At 45.8% G+C, this 9,479-nt stretch overlaps 1 long non-coding RNA gene and 1 pseudogene across 2 annotated transcripts; both read left to right on the plus strand.

Moving 5' to 3' along the window:
• The first annotated feature begins 520 nt into the window (after window positions 1-520).
• Window positions 521-3,799, plus strand: LOC309558294. Its single transcript, XR_014225419.1, has 2 exons — window positions 521-585; window positions 3,577-3,799. It is a non-coding gene; the product is annotated as an uncharacterized lncRNA (long non-coding RNA).
• Window positions 3,800-8,033: 4,234 nt separating this feature from the next.
• On the plus strand, window positions 8,034-9,263 carry LOC309558721 (annotated as a pseudogene). The gene has a single exon. The product of its transcript is annotated as an uncharacterized misc_RNA (transcript).
• The last annotated feature ends 216 nt before the right edge of the window (window positions 9,264-9,479 follow it).

Here is a 9,479-nt window from a genome sequence, read left to right on the forward strand (position 1 = left end):
CTGCATGTAATGAGAAGGGTCATGGGAGTGGCAAAGAGTTAAGGTATAAATTCTCTCTTGTCACCCAAAACAACACTTTCCCCGCATGCATTGCTGCAGTGAATAATTGGCTTTGCCCAATTCTGGCTGGTCTAGGAGACCAAATGCTTTAAATGAGATTTTAAATTGCTCTCTTCTCCTATATTTACACTGATTGCATTTACAAAAAATGCATTTAATGATTTAGTAATATTTACAGAGCTGCCTTCATTTGTGTCTTATATTTTTCTCTGGAGTTCATCTTTAAATATTACATATAATAGATGTTAGTATCCATTTCAGTAACTGTGATTCTGATTTTTCCTTTCCTTTTCAGGAGGTTTCATTGGGATAGGGAATGTTGGATATAACCGTGGTTTTTACAATGGTGGTTACAGGCCCAATGTCTACGTACAGCCAGGGATTTCTATTGGCGGTTTGTATCCTGGATATGGTTATGGTCCCTGGGGAGGCTATAATAGAGGCTATAATAGAGGCTATGGCTACGGCTACAACAACCACCACCACCACCACAGACGTCGCTGGTGGTAACACAGGAAAAGGAATGTAAGTTCATATATTGATTAATAAAAAAAAATCATATAGAAGACATGATAACAATAGGTAGCCATGGACGCAGTGAAAACAGGTATTTTCCCAGTCCAAAAGCAAAAAAGTATATGTAACTCAAATGACTCTGTGTGCAACATAGACATAGACATAGACAAAAATAGCAATTACAATTATAACTAAAAAATCTCATACTCTCCATTACTAATAACTGCTAATAACTGCTAGAAAGCTGCAGATTCCAAAGTCCAAATATACTCATATACACACATAAAAATACATATACCAAGCTGTAAATTTGCACATTAAAGTGGTAGTAAATTCATTTTTTTTGGACTTGTACCTACAGATAAGCCTATAATAAGGCTTACTTGTAGGTACATTGAATTTCTCATAAACTTTCAGTACTGTGCTAGACCTCCAGAGCTCTGTGTCATAGCCGACGGTATGTCGGAAGACCGGGGGGAAATGGAAGCCTTTTCTAAGGTAAATATTTCATAATGTGTTAGAATGCGATGCATACTAGCACATTATGCCATTACCTTTGCAGGGTTTTTTTTTTTTTTTTGCAAGCTGCGGTTTACTACAACTTTAAGCTTTGTTAGTACACTTGTTTCCATTCTATGCATTTAGATAAAAAGCCTTCTGTGTGCAGTAACTCCCCCCAGCCCCCCTAATACTTATCTGAGCCCCCTCTCTATCCAGCGATGTCCACGAGTGCCTCAGCTGTCTGGGACTCTCTCTCCTGATTGGCTGGGACACAGCAGTGGTGCCATTGGCTCCTGTAGCTGTCAGTCAAACTCAGCCAATCAGGAGAGAAAGGGGACAGGGCCGAACAGCAGATCTGTGTCTGAATGGATACACGCAGCTGTAGCTCAGCTCGGGTGCCCCCCAAAGAAAGCTGCTTGCGGTGGGGGCATTCAACAGGAGGGAGGGACAGGAGCTCCAGCCAGAGAAGAGGAGGATCGGGGCTGCCCTGTGAAAAACCACTGCACAGAGGAGGTAAGAATAATATGTTTGTTATTTTTTTAGAAAAAAAAATGTTGACTTTACAATCACTTTAACATTCAATACAGTTATCTGCACTAAACTAATAAAGTATTCCCTGTGTCTTCTAAATTTTATCTATGTTTTGTAAAAGTGTCTTTGTTGTTTTATATAGACTTGCTTTTACCAGCACAGAACTACAGAAGGATTAATGGCCACATAAAGCAATTAGAGCACACAATACAATCAAATTTTTGCCCTTTTCTAAATAGCCTAGCAGACACTGTCTTTTTGTATTAAAAATGAATGATGAAACACTCACAATGCTATGTCCGGTTATCTCCCTTAGTAAAGTGAAACATCCCATTAAAAAAAGAAAGTTGAGATAATACAATTCCGAGCCTACCTCCATTCTGATATCCAGCTGGGCCCCTCTCTCTTTTGGCTCTTGAGGCACTTATTTGTCAGATTTTGGGTCCAGCTGGGGTGGAATAAAATACATTTAGGCTAGGTTCACGTATTTGCGGGGCTAGTTTCTATGCAGAGTTCGCTGCGGTTTCCATTTAGCGGTTCAGGTGCAATTTGGGTGCGAAATTGACACTTAAATTCGCACCTGAACCGGACAGAAAAATTTACAGGACCCTTTTTTAATTGGCACTTCAACCGCCCCGCATATATGTGAACCAGCTCCATTGAAAGTCAGTCTGGTTTGCGTGTATGCAAATCGAATATAGTGCAAAACTTGCAACTCATTCCCAACTACGTGAACCAGGTCTTATATAAGAGAGAAGGCATTGATTGACTTGTTAGTCATGATTAGGACACTGAACCTGTTACGATACTCCACTTTTTTTTAGAACATTCTCGATAAGATGGATGTGGTTACAAGACATGCTGTGTACTTAATAAATCTTTCATATGTTTACTAAGTAACAAAAGTTCACAAAGTAACCAAAGTTGCAAAGGTTCAGTCTCCCTGGGGATTACATTCCTCAAAAATCATAGCTTCTTCCAGTAGGCTCTGTCCTTCCCAGGGTGCACAGCAGTTCAGTTTCCTCTTCTTGTATTTTCCCCAGGTGTTGGGCGGAGTTTCCTCTGGCTACACACAGCCCTGCAGCAGCAGTCAGTGTCTCAGTGTCCTCTCTCTCTCCTCTGTTTCCTCTCACACAGCCACTCTTACAGTTCTTTGGCGGCTTGGGGAGGGGGAAAAGAAGGTGCGAGGCAGCAATGGTAACAGTATCAATAATACCCTGGTTCATGCTGCCAAACAGAGCAGCACTGCGGACCAGGCAGCTGAAGACCAGACCAGGGGCTACATATATAACAATTAGAGGTCAGTCCTTACTAGGGTTGCCATCTGTCCAGGATTCACCTGGACAGTCTGGGTTTTGAATCATGTGTCCAGGGTTTAGTCCACCTGAAACCCGGACACAACGTTCAGACAGGAATGTGGCTTGGAACAGGACCTGACAGGAGGGTGAGGGGGCACTATGTGCACCGCATTACTATTCTCTATTTCCCCTGCCCAAAGGTGTCCCAGGTCTGTTACAATCCTATAGTGTATACTGGAAAATAAAATAAAATGAGTCTGCGCCGCAAAAGTGTTCGGGTTTGGCTTGAAGAAAAAGTGGCAACCCTAGTCCTCACAAAACTGATATTTTTAGAAAAGGATTGTCCCAGGTTGGGTAATTATACAATGGATTGTATCTCTGTATATGAAGGTTGCTAGACTGGGTTTTACTACTCCTGCTATAGCAGTTGTATTATCTACAAAATATAGAAAAAAGCGAATGAGTGAGCCCACGTTTGAAGTATGTGGTTACTGTAATTTAACTGACATTTATGCAAAACTGAAAAATGTATTTTGAGTGAAGGTATTCTTTTTAAAATGTCTTCCCAAATTTGTTTCATCCTACTGGTAAGTAACTTAGGATGCAGCTGGTTATTCCTATGCACCATTCTATAATTTGCCCTAACCTATAGTCTTCTCTTCTTTTGCAGGATGCAAAGTATGCAAATAGGCTATGGAAGTCACATCAGTGCTAAAAACACAGCACATTTCCTCAGCTACTAATCTTCACTGAAAAATGTTTTGTTAAACTTGATGTCTATTCTACTGCAATTACTGGCCAAATGATTACGTTTTTCGATGTTCAAAATTTAATAAAAATAATGCAAAAACAACAATTGAAATAAAATCTAAAAAAGCCATTTACAAATGCAAGTGTGTTGTGCTGTGTTATGTAACCATTTTCAACACTGCCAAGTAAAATAAATACTCTACTCATCTTACACAGGTATGATAATGATCAGCTTATTGTTACACACACACATGTACAGCCCTGTATAAGACAGCCAAAGCAGTTAATGCATCTGCCTGTAAAGCCGAGTACACACCGTTTTTTTTTTTTTTCTTGCTCAACCCAGAAGGCTGAAGGAAAAAAAAAACCTGACAGCTCAGGTCGGAGCCGCTGTACTAAAAATCCGATGTTAGTACAGCGATTTCCCCTGCTGTTCTATTGTGTTCTAACAGAACACTCCCCTGACCTGGAGCCGGTCGGCAGACTTTTTTCGGTCGTGCCCCTTTGACAAAAGGCTGCTGCTGCTGTACACACGGGCCAAATGTCGGTCAGTTTCTATTGAACCGGCCGATTCCACCCGACATTCGGCCTATGTGTATGGGTTTTTATTCTGAAATGCTCCAGGCTAACTAAAATGAAGCGATTGGTGAGTCAGCCAAGGCTAAGTTAACACCAGAACTGTTTTAAGACAGTGGTGGGGCCAGGGAAAACATATCATGGTTAGTTCCTTATCCCGTCTTTTCATTACTTCAGCACAAAAAAAGCATCACTACAGCAAATAGAGAGACAGAGAGCGACAGGCTTTGTGGAACTACAAATCCCCTTAATGCATTCTGAGAGTTGTAGGCCCACCTACAGTAGGTCTCATTCTCTCTCTAATTTTCTTGACATCTCACCCCCTTTAATTGGGGAAAATAAACAAATTTATTTCATACATTGGTAATCTAGTGCTAATCACCCACTTTAGCAAATTTTTTTGACCACGTATTCAGACTTATTTCTGGACAATAAGTAAAAGTACTTTTAAAAGGATCTAATCACACGAGCAATCACTGCCACTGGTGTGCACTGGGGGAACAGTGCCAACCCTGGTGCATTATATTGTATATTCGTTTTTTTTTCCTTTTAAGCAAGAACTTTATTTAAATGCCACAAGCAGCATTTCATTCACTTCAGCAGCATTGGAAAGCAGCAACTTGCATCGCAAAACACTTCACTTTTTTCAGCACAAACCACCACAATGCAGTGGTTTATCCTCTTAACACTGATGGTACGGTATCTCGCAAAAGTGAGTACACCCCTCACATTTTTGTAAATATTTTATCATATTTTTTCATGTGACAACACTGAAGAAATGAAACTTTGTTACAATGTAGAGTAGTGAGTGTACAGTTTGTATAACAGTGTAAATTTGCGGTCCCCTCAAAATTACTCAACACACAGCCATTAATGTCTAAACTACTGGCAACAAAAGTGAGTACACCCCTAAGTTAAAATGTCCAAATTAGGCCCAAAGTGTCAATACTTTGTGTGGCCACCATTATTTTCCAGCACTGCCTTAGCCCTCTTGGGCATGGAGTTCACCAGAGCTTCACAGGTTGCCACTGGAGTCCTCTTCCACTCCTCCATGACGACATCACAGAGCTGGTGGATGTTAGAGGATGCCCCACAGAAACTTAATGGGGTTTAGGTCTGGAGACATGCTTGGCCAGTCCATCACCTTTACCCTCAGCTTCTTTAGCAAGGCAGTGGTCGTCTTGGAGGTGTGTTTGGGGTTGGTATCATGTTGGAATATTGCCCTGCGGCCCAGTCTCTGAAAGGAGGGGATCATGCTCTGCTTCAGTATGTCACAGTACATGTTGGCATTCATGATTCCCTCAGTGAACTGTAGTTCCCCAGTGTCAGCAGCACTCATGCAGCCCCTGACCATGACACTCCCACCAGCATGCTTGACTGTAGGCAAGACACTTGTCTTTGTACTCCTCACCTGGGCTGTGCTACACATGCTTGACACTATCTGAACCTGAATAAATACGTTTATTTTTGTCTCATCAGACCATAGGAAATGGTTCCAGTAATCCATGTCCCTAGTCTGCTTGTCTTCAGCAAACTGTTTGCAGGTTTTCTTGTGCATCATCTTTAGAAGAGGTTTCCTTCTGGGATAGCAGCCATGCAGACCAATTTGATGCAGTGTGCGGTGTATAGTCTGAGACCTGATAGGCTGACCCCCCACCCCTTCAACCTCTGCAGCAATGCTGGCAGTACTCATAGGTCTATTTCCCAAAGACAACTTCTGGATATGACACTGAGCATCCTCACTCCACTTCTTTGGTTGACCATGGAGAGGCCTGTTCTGAGTGGAACCTGTCCTGTTAAACTGCTGTATGGTCTTGGCCATCGTGCTGCAGCTCAGTTTCAGGGTCTTGGCAATCTTCTTATAGCCTAGGCTATTTTTATGTAGAGCATAAATTCTTTTTTTCAGATCCTCAGAGATTTCTTTGCCATGAGGTTCCATGTTGAACTTCCAGTGACCAGTATGAGAGAGTGAGAGCAATAACACCAAATTTAACACACCTGTTCCCCATTCACACTTGAGACCTTGTAACACTAAGGAGTCACATGACACCGGGGAGGGAAAATAGCTAATTGGGCCCAAATTGGACATTTTCACTTAGGGGTGTACACACTTTTGTTGGCTGCGGTTTAGACATTAATGGCTGTGTGTTGAGTTATTTTGAGGGGACAGCAAATTTACACTGTTATACATTTGGTGGCTCTGTTCTGCTTCTCAGGAGAGCCAGATCTGTTAGTTTAGCCTGTCAAATGTTTCCAGGTGTGACTCATTGGGTCTAAGGGAGTCTCCCCACTGTATCCAATGGGGGAGCTCGTTGGACAGTGGAGGAAACCTAAACAATGGCACACCAGGATATATTGTTGTCCCAGTGAGTGGGCATTGCTGCAATGCATGCTGGGGTTGGCAATAAATCCTGAGGGAGCATATGACAGGGTGTCTTTTGGGCGGGAGCAAAGTCCCAGGAGGAGGTGGACGGCTGTCTCTCCTCCTGCAGGTGTGAGGAAAGGTGGTTTAGGCAGTCGGCCTTGTACTTATTCTCCTATGAGACTCTGCCGGCCTCCTACACCTGTTGATCTCCCTGCGCCCTGCAGGGCGGGAGATCCTTTTTCCATGTCACCTCCTGGGAGGGTATGCCACTCGTCCAGCCTTCATGGTCTCCCTGCGCCCCTTAGGGCGGGAGATTTGCGTTCCCTGTCAGCTCCTGGTGAGGATTGCCATTCGTTAGCCCTTACTGCTCTCCCTGCGCCGCCCAGGGCGGGAGATGCGCAAGTCTGGCATTCATCCGGCTTTTCCAGCATGACCGGTGTCACACAAAGTCTCCCTGTTCCCGCCAGGGCGGGAGATGCTTCAGAGTCCCATGCCCCTGTCAGTCGCTCCGTGGCGGCAGCCCCTCCGTGCCTCCCTGCGCCCAGCCGTGCGGGAAAGTCGCACGCCGCTATTTTTTCCTGCCGGGCTGGCACTGCCAGCCTACCCTCCTCCTCCCCCTGAGCCCGGCTGGGCGGGGGACGGATGCTTGCCTCTTTGCCGTTCCAGCGCAGTGGTCCCTGCTGCTGCTCCTCCTGTTCCGGACTCTGCATGCTCCTGCTCATCGCCACCTGGGCCCACCTGGGCCGCTGACTGTACCTCAGCCTTTCGGTGCAACGTCCTTCTTCGCAGCTCTCTGAGGTTCCTGTGGACGCTGAAAATCGCAGGCGGCTGCTGGACCAACCCTCCGAAGGAGCGTCCAGGTTGTTGGATCTCGCGAAGGGCAGCCCGTGCTGGCTCCCCCTCCACATCTCAGTGAGTATGATTGTGGTTTGGTTTGGGGAAGGTCCGATGGCGCTGCTGTGTCAGGCCCGCCAGACGAGCGCATTTTCGCGTCAGTCCTGTCTCGCTTGGGCGTATCCGCCCCTTCGAGTAACCCGGGCGTTTTTTTCCGGCACCCTGTTGTGGGCAGTTTCCTCGACTGGCGTGCACCTTGCGGCCGAGGTATGCGATAAGATTTGGCATCGGGAATTTGTCGATTTACTGACTTTGGTTCCCCCTGATCGGGAGAACAAATCTCGGCGGGTCGATGTTACTGTACAGGGCGACAAACCTAAACAGCTTCCCCGCACTTTTGGGAACTGGCTGCAGGGTTTCTGTTCTTACGCCGGGGTGCTTTGCGAGCGTTTTCCCGAGTTAGGCCCTTCTCTCTTTTGTTACCTTGATCTCATTTGGGGTGCCTACAAAGTATATGGGGGACAGTGCTGGTTTCATTATGATACACAGTTTTGCCAAAAGATGGTGGCTCGGAAAGAATTTTTCCTTCGGAAGGAACTGGTATGGCGGGCCTGTTTGATTTCCCTCCTTTTCACAACCTACGGGTTTCGCCTCTGGGTGTGGTTCCTAAGAAGGAGGAGGGAAAATTCCGCCTCATTCACCACCTTTCCCATCCTTCCGGCTCCTCTGTCAACAACGGCATTGATAAGGAGGAATCCAGGGTCCAATATGCCTCTTTCAACAAAGCCCTTGGATTGGTGAGGTCTGCTGGCCAGTCTGCATTGTTGGCTAAGGCGGACATTGAATCCGCCTTTCGCCTTCTCCCTGTTCATCCGGAATGCTTCCACCTGCTGGGCTGCTACTTTCGGGACAGTTACTTTTTTGATATGTGCCTCTCCATGGGATGTGCAATTTCCTGTTAATATTTTGAGTTGTTTAGTAGCTTCCTTGAATAGGTGGTTGCCCAGTCAACCGGTCTGCATTCCCTTTTGCATTATTTAGATGACTTCCTTTTTGTTGGCCCGGCTGGCGGTGATCAGTGCCAGCAGCTCCTTTCCGTTTTTCAGTCCATATGCGAGCGGTTCGCTATTTTGCTATCGGCTGACAAAACTGAGGGCCCGGTGATGGTGTTGTCTTTCCTGGGCATCGAAATTGACACGGTGGCAATGGTGTTTTGTTTGCCGTGCGACAAATTGGTTAGGCTTCGCTCCCGGCTCCGCTTGGCAAAAGGGGCCAAAAAGCTTCAGTTGAAGCAATTGCAGTCCCTTTTGGGTCATCTTGTCTTCGCCTGTCGGGTTTTACCCATGGGGAGGGTCTTTTGTAGGCGCCTGTCGTGGGCCATGAAAGGCGTGTCTGCTCCCCACCACTATGTACAGATTACCATGTCCATGCGGGATGACTTGGGAATTTGGCTATCCTTTCTCCAGTCTTACAACGGTCATTCCTGTTGGCTTATGGAGGAGGTCCCGAACTCACAGCTGGAGCTTTACACGGACGCGGCAGGCTCCTGTGGCTTCAGGGCCTTTTTCCAAGGGGAATGGTCTGCTGAACGTTGGCCGGCTTCATGGGCCCACATTGATCTGTTGCGCAACCTCACTTCTCTGGAACTTTTTCCAATTATTGTTGCCATTGAGCTGTGGGGGGAGAGGTTGCGTAACCGCCTGGTTGTTTTTTGGTTTGATAATATGAGCGTGGTTCAGGTTGTCAACCGCCAGTCTGCTAGATCTCCTCCTGTAATTTTATTGCTGCGTTTTCTTGTCCTTAGATGCTTACATTTTAACATTTGGTTTTGAGCTAAGCATGTGCCAGGTATATCTAACGATCTGGCTGATGCTCTCTCTCGTTTTCAGCTTGATCGCTTCTGCTCCCTGGCTCCGACGGCCCCTTTTTATGGAACCTCGTTTCCGACACTTGTTAGACCTCCTTCGGGCTTCGCTTTCCCCTCGGACTTGAGCGTCGTACCTTCGGATCTGGGACAAGTGGGTGTCCGTTTACTTCACACCATGACA

This window comes from Pelophylax lessonae (genome assembly GCF_965119305.1).
Source record: "Pelophylax lessonae genome assembly, chromosome: 6".
In the NCBI taxonomy this organism is placed as follows: Eukaryota; Metazoa; Chordata; class Amphibia; order Anura; family Ranidae; genus Pelophylax; species Pelophylax lessonae.